At 43.9% G+C, this 6,000-nt stretch overlaps 1 protein-coding gene across 1 annotated transcript in view; it reads left to right on the top strand.

Moving 5' to 3' along the window:
- The first annotated feature begins 1,118 nt into the window (after positions 1–1,118).
- LOC130203913 (ankyrin repeat and fibronectin type-III domain-containing protein 1) overlaps positions 1,119–6,000 on the top strand; it is a 161,668-nt gene continuing 156,786 nt past the window's right edge. Inside the window, exon 1 of the mRNA XM_056430374.1 lies at positions 1,119–1,277. The gene's annotated coding sequence lies outside the window, so the exon portion shown is untranslated. The remainder of the gene's footprint in view (positions 1,278–6,000) is intronic.

Genomic DNA, 6,000 nt, shown 5'->3' with positions numbered 1-6,000 from the left:
TTGGATATTACATGTATTCTATTTTTATTCTTGGGTTTGTTTTGTACTTTTTATCTGGAAAGGATCAAATTATGAAGCAAAGTAAATAGAGTAAGTTAATTACTGTTCACTGATAACACTTCATAGATGAGCACTTATATTGTGTTTACTGTATTTTTTAGTTTATTTTTGCTGGCTAATAGGAAAGCTGTGAACACAAAATGATTTTACCAAATCATTTTGTCTATATTAATTTTAACTGCCTAGCTATTTCTTTAAAACACCACCAGTGGCATGTAAACTTCATTATAGGATAATAAAGTGTAGCATGTGAAACTAGTGACTCTGGATTGTCTCTGTTAATGCCGGTGTCACCCGGGTTGTTTGAACCAGGGAGGTTCAGAGGATTAGGCCGATATCAAGAGGGTCGCTATACTTCAATAACGAGATAAAAAACGAATTGATCTCTCATCAGGATCATTTCCCTGTGTGCCAGAATAATGGAAGAGTCGGGTGAGTGATTCTGAATAACAACAACTTAACCCTCCTGTTACCTTCAAATGTACTAACATCGTTTACCCTTTTTGACCACAGAAATTAGAACCTCCAGAAAATGATTAGAATTAATATTGTTTCCCAAGTTTAAGTGTGAGGTACTTTATGTGTGTTTGTTGATACCTAAATATCCCTTTAAATAAATAAAAAAGTTGATATTTCTTATATGTTTTACACAGTGAAAAATAGCCTGGGGTCAAATTGACCCCAAAGAACACCGATGCGTACGAGTTGTGTTCAGGACATTGAAAACATATCATGTGAATTTTATGTTTTCCCAGTTGAAAATAATATAGGAAAAGTCATGAAATATGAAGCAAAATGAAATGATTTATTTAGAGACGTTAAACATTGAATGGGGTCAGATTGACCCCAGAGGTAATAGGAGGGTTTAAAGGAAGTTACCGAATAAACAACAAGTACACATCTGAGTAATCTCCTGTCCATCCATCAGCTTGAGACACACGTGTGTTGCATCTCCAGCCGCGCGCGAGGCGGAGCAAAGCATCCTTTGATAGAAGCGGCTCGGAGGAGTCGAGCGCGCGCGTCTGGGCGGAGAAAGCTGCGGCTGGAGGTCGCTCACGTGTCCGCCGCCGGCCTCGCGGCTCCAGGATTCACGCGGAGGAATTCACCACCGGCGCCGGTAACGTTACCAACGGGCCGCCCGCTGAGCGGAGCAGCTTGACGCACGGTGTCCGGTAACTCGGTCCCGGAAGGAACAGGACGAGCGGCTCGTCAACAAGGTACGAGCGGCTCGCTGCAACTCTTCATTCCGTTGTTTTTACTTTGTGCACCAACTCGTCAGAACTTCAGTCGCGAGTCTTTCGTGAGAAACTTTCCCCCCGAAACGACAGAAAGTTTCTCGCGAGCTCACTTCAATTAAATCTTCGTCCCCTGTGTGTGTGTTGTGTTCAATGGCCAGTGTCGGTGCGTACACACTGTTGTCATGACAATGCTAGGGGAACCGAGCGCGAGGCATGCACGTTTTGGGAGACACAAAAGAGCCCGGGGTCGGTGCGCGTGGAGGCGTGGAGGCGTGAAGGCGTGAAGGCTTTCTCTCGCGACACAAAGACCACGAGAAGTCTCCAGCCTACCCGCGAGGAGCGTTCAGGGACTCCGCTCCAGTCTTCCTGCATGGGAATGTCAGAGAGACCGGGAAGGTGACCGGTGTCCGTGGAAAGAAGAGCACTCTGGAAGGTCAGGGGTCAGACGGATGTGTGCAGACTGTTGAGCTCAGGCCAGGGTTGGTGGTCAGTGGTCATCTCCAGGCCTGGAAAAGTCATGGAAAAAACATAAATCATAAACGTTTTGGAAAAGTCATGGAAATGTGTTATATTCACATTTTCATTTACTCCGAGTTTAAAATAATTGATATGTTAAAAAAAAAAAAAAAAGACGCTCAACATAAAAGCCGGCGTACGCTCTCAAAACGCAGAATGTTCTAAATTGTTCATGTTTATACCGAGATGTCAGTTTGGTCATGGACATTTGGTTTAAAGTCCTGGAAAAGTCCTTTAAAACCCATCGGTCAACATGTCAGACCCCTGTAAGGTGTGTCCTGTGTTTATGTGAGACTACATGTGACCCTGCCCCCAGGAAGAGGATGCTTTGAGGCGGCTCCGTTTCTGTTTCATGGCCAGCACACGCGTGGAAGCGGCCGGGCTTCCACAATAGAGAGTGAACAACACAGTGGAAACAGGAAAAAGATGTCTGTGCAGGCGTGGGCGGGGGCGGCGGGGGGGGGGCGGCTGTGATTGCACGACGGACGACAAAATGTGTGTCATTGAACGTTTCATTGGCTTTCACAAGTACACACGTGTGGGTGTGTGTGCGTGAGTGTGTATAGATGGTAGGAAGTGGTAGTGGGGGGGGTCAGGGTCACTTTACATGGTCATGGACTCGTGAGAGGACATAGTGTGTGTGTGTGGGGTCTTTATTTATATCTCTACTAATGATGTCGCCACACACATCCAGGACGCCCGGAGGTATCAGGCAGACACTGGCCTGTTGCTGAAGACAAGCAGGATACGCTCTCACCTCTCCTGACTCATGTTTATTCTTGTTTACAATTTTTGCGCAGGGGAAGTTTTCACAAGTCCAGATGCTAAAAGACGACAGTTTCATGGACCTGTGCCAGATAAATATCCTCCTCCAGGTCATACATGACACACTGGGTGGCCAAAACACTAGGAAGACACACCAGCTTCATATATTTAATTATTATAATCCATACACTCTATTTGGCTCAAATGTTTCTACTGCCTAATATCTCAAATGACCCGTGGAACCTAAAAGCGTTGCAGTTTCCTGTAGCTCAGTGAGATAAACAGCAAATCATTTTGACCTTTAAAATGGCTTTATTAATTAGGGCCTCTTCATTGCTTGTCCAATACCCACAAATATTCAGTTTATTGTCACAGAAAATGATGAAAAGAGGGAATTTTTGATTGGAGATTTGACATAAACAATACATAGCTTATCAAAATAGTCACGTATGTTGTTGTTCCAGCTTTTAAATGACACCTTTAGATGTGCAGATCATTGCGTGTTTTCTTCTGATTCCCCTGTAGAGGTGGGCGGTACACCAGGACAGGTCGCCGGGTAACCAGAGCCGATGCATACAACCTGTCAAACCATATACATTCATACAATGTGAGAGGACTCTAATCCTTCCTAACACATATACATAACAGTATTACTATTTGTTCGGCTGAAATGCGAGAAATCAGAACAGTTCCACTTAAAATGGAAGTGTGAATATGTTTGTGATGGTTATGTTTTCTCTCAAAGCAAAAGGAAACTGAAATTACTGAATTAATACAGAATATCTTAATGCGATCCACAATACATACAGTATGTTGAATAGCCATACATTACAGTCACAGTATTGCTCCTAGTCATATACATTATGCATTAAAAGATAATGCACGGCAGCGTATTGCAACATTATTTATTTGTTCTGCCAAGTATGCACGCATGTCGGCCTCCCTCCCTCCTTCTATGTCGGGGCATGCAGACACATCTCTCTAGTCTGGCTTCCACCCGCAGGGCCTGGAAGCACACTAATGCACACGTAAACGCACACACACACACTCACGCATTCATAAAGTCATGCACACGGGGCAACATGAACAAGCCTACATCAGAGATACATCTGTTTCTTATGCATGTTTGATGGGACGGCAGGCGCTGGCTGGCCGCCTCTCGAGGTCCAGATGAGTGAGACTCGGTGGCGGTGGAGGACGTTGGCGAGGGTCCGGAGGTCGAGACGGCACCGATCCGTGAGCGCAGCGTGCAGCACGAGGAATGTGGAGGATACTTTCTTTCACAATTGGGTTAAATGGCGTTTTGGATTAGCTCCTCCCTCTTTCCCTCTTTTTTGTTTTTGTCACAACATTTTTTTTATTCGTTTAGACATATAAACATAAAACAAGTACAAAAATGTCAGACATAATCACACACATACATACATACACATATATACACATACATATACACACATATACATATACACACATATACATACATATATATACATATATACATATATACACATATATATACACACATATACACATAAATATATACAAATATATACATATACACACATACATATTCAATTCAGTTTATTTGTATAGCCCAATTTCACAAATTACAAATTTGTCTCGGAGTGCTTTACAATCTGTACACATAGACATCCCTGCCCCAAAACCTCACATCGGACCAGGAAAAACTCCCAAATAACCCTTCAGGGGGAAAAAAGGGAAGAAACCTGCAGGAGAGAACAGAGGAGGATCCCTCTCCAGGATGGACAGATGCAATAGATGTAATGTGTACAGAAGGACAGATTTAGAGTTAAAATACATTCAATGAATATACACATGCATACATACACACACGTATACACACATACCCCCCCCCCCCCCCCCAAAAAAAAGAAAAGAAAAAAAGACAACAACAACAACAAAAAAGACCCCGGCACCCCCTTAATTAAGCATCTATATTTGCATTTCCCTGAAAACCCAAATCTGACCCCTGAGTATTTGACCCCTCCTCTCATTTGTAATAAAAGCCATCAGAGTTACTTTCTTTCACATTTGGGTTGAATGTTTGGCTTCCTGCTAACGCGGAGCGACTGGAGATCCAGTGAGTTCATAGCTCCTCCCTCTTGTCGTGCACTTGTCTTTGTCCCCCTGGTTGAAGTATTGTCGGCCTCCTAAGCTGTGACCAGCTGGTATAATAATAAGTCGGTCTGGGACACAGTTACAAAAACTGTATCAGCCAGTTTTCCCAGACGAGGATTACGCCCGGTCCAAGGTCGTTTAGGGAACTGCTCAATAAATGTCTCTGTTTATTTGTGTCGGCTTAACCATAATTTCCAAGACATATCAGTCATTCTGGCTTTAGTCAAATTGGCAAAAACAACTTATTTCTGTCTTGTATTCATCATTTAAACAAATTATATTTCATCATTAATATCTAGAAAAAACAACACATTTTTGTCTTTTAGAATAACTGAAAAAAGCCTTTCAGATTAATTGACTTTGGATCCATATGATTAATATCTTAAGCACAAGTCAGGGTTCTTGTCACAGAAGTAATCAAGCAAACTGAATGAGCGTGTGACAATGTCCTGTGCGTTTCGTGGCCTAACACCCACAATGCAGCACTGTAAACATCGGTTGCCTTTGCCAGGATTCTTAAATATGCTGAGTTGGCTGCTCGTCACTTTTGACACGAGATACGCGCGCTGCACATTTCAGTCGAGTTCACCTCCCGAGACATCCGGCACGTTGGAATGGAGGGAGAGTCCCGTCGGTTCCACCCAACGATATGTGTCCCTTCTCGCCAGATGTTCTGCTTCATTACCACGCAGGCTTCAGGCGAGAGGGCCGACGCCACCCAGACACACTTCCTCCAGGTGCCGCAGCGCCGCATAATTAGCTCGCATTAACATTAACATGAATAATATTCATTAGGCCCACGGTGTGTTTCCGTCAGTGAGAAGTAGGCCGGTGTTATCGGTGCTCTGAAACGCTTATGGGCGACGATTCAGACATTCTGTGTGTTTTGGATGGGTTCTTGAGAGGAACGCAGCTTCCACGAAACAAGTCTAGATGTGAGTGTGTGTGTGTGGAGGAGACGATATTAGAATGTGTGTGTGCCATGGAGCACATGTCAAAAGTAATTAAATGTCGCCACTGTTCAAGTGTAAAGATCAAACTTAAGCCAGGATGAATTGTCAAAGAGAGAGAGAACACCCTTCGTCTTTAGAGGTCTGAGTCCGGGGATCCGTGGGAGTGATTGTGAATCCATACGGGGAAGTCCGAGGCAGCGGAGGATTCTAAGGCGAGCTCCGTTTCCATCATAAATCACACGGTATGAAGACAACTTTGAAACTCAACACCTCAACATCTGAGAGGCCTTCAGAGGCCCTTAAAGAGACAGGAGGGTGACGGATAAAGA

The sequence above is a fragment of the Pseudoliparis swirei genome, chromosome 13 (assembly GCF_029220125.1).
Source record: "Pseudoliparis swirei isolate HS2019 ecotype Mariana Trench chromosome 13, NWPU_hadal_v1, whole genome shotgun sequence".
Lineage (NCBI taxonomy): Eukaryota > Metazoa > Chordata > Actinopteri > Perciformes > Liparidae > Pseudoliparis > Pseudoliparis swirei.
The sequence above is the reverse complement of the archived record's forward strand: the minus strand, read 5'-3'. Positions and strand labels throughout refer to the sequence as shown.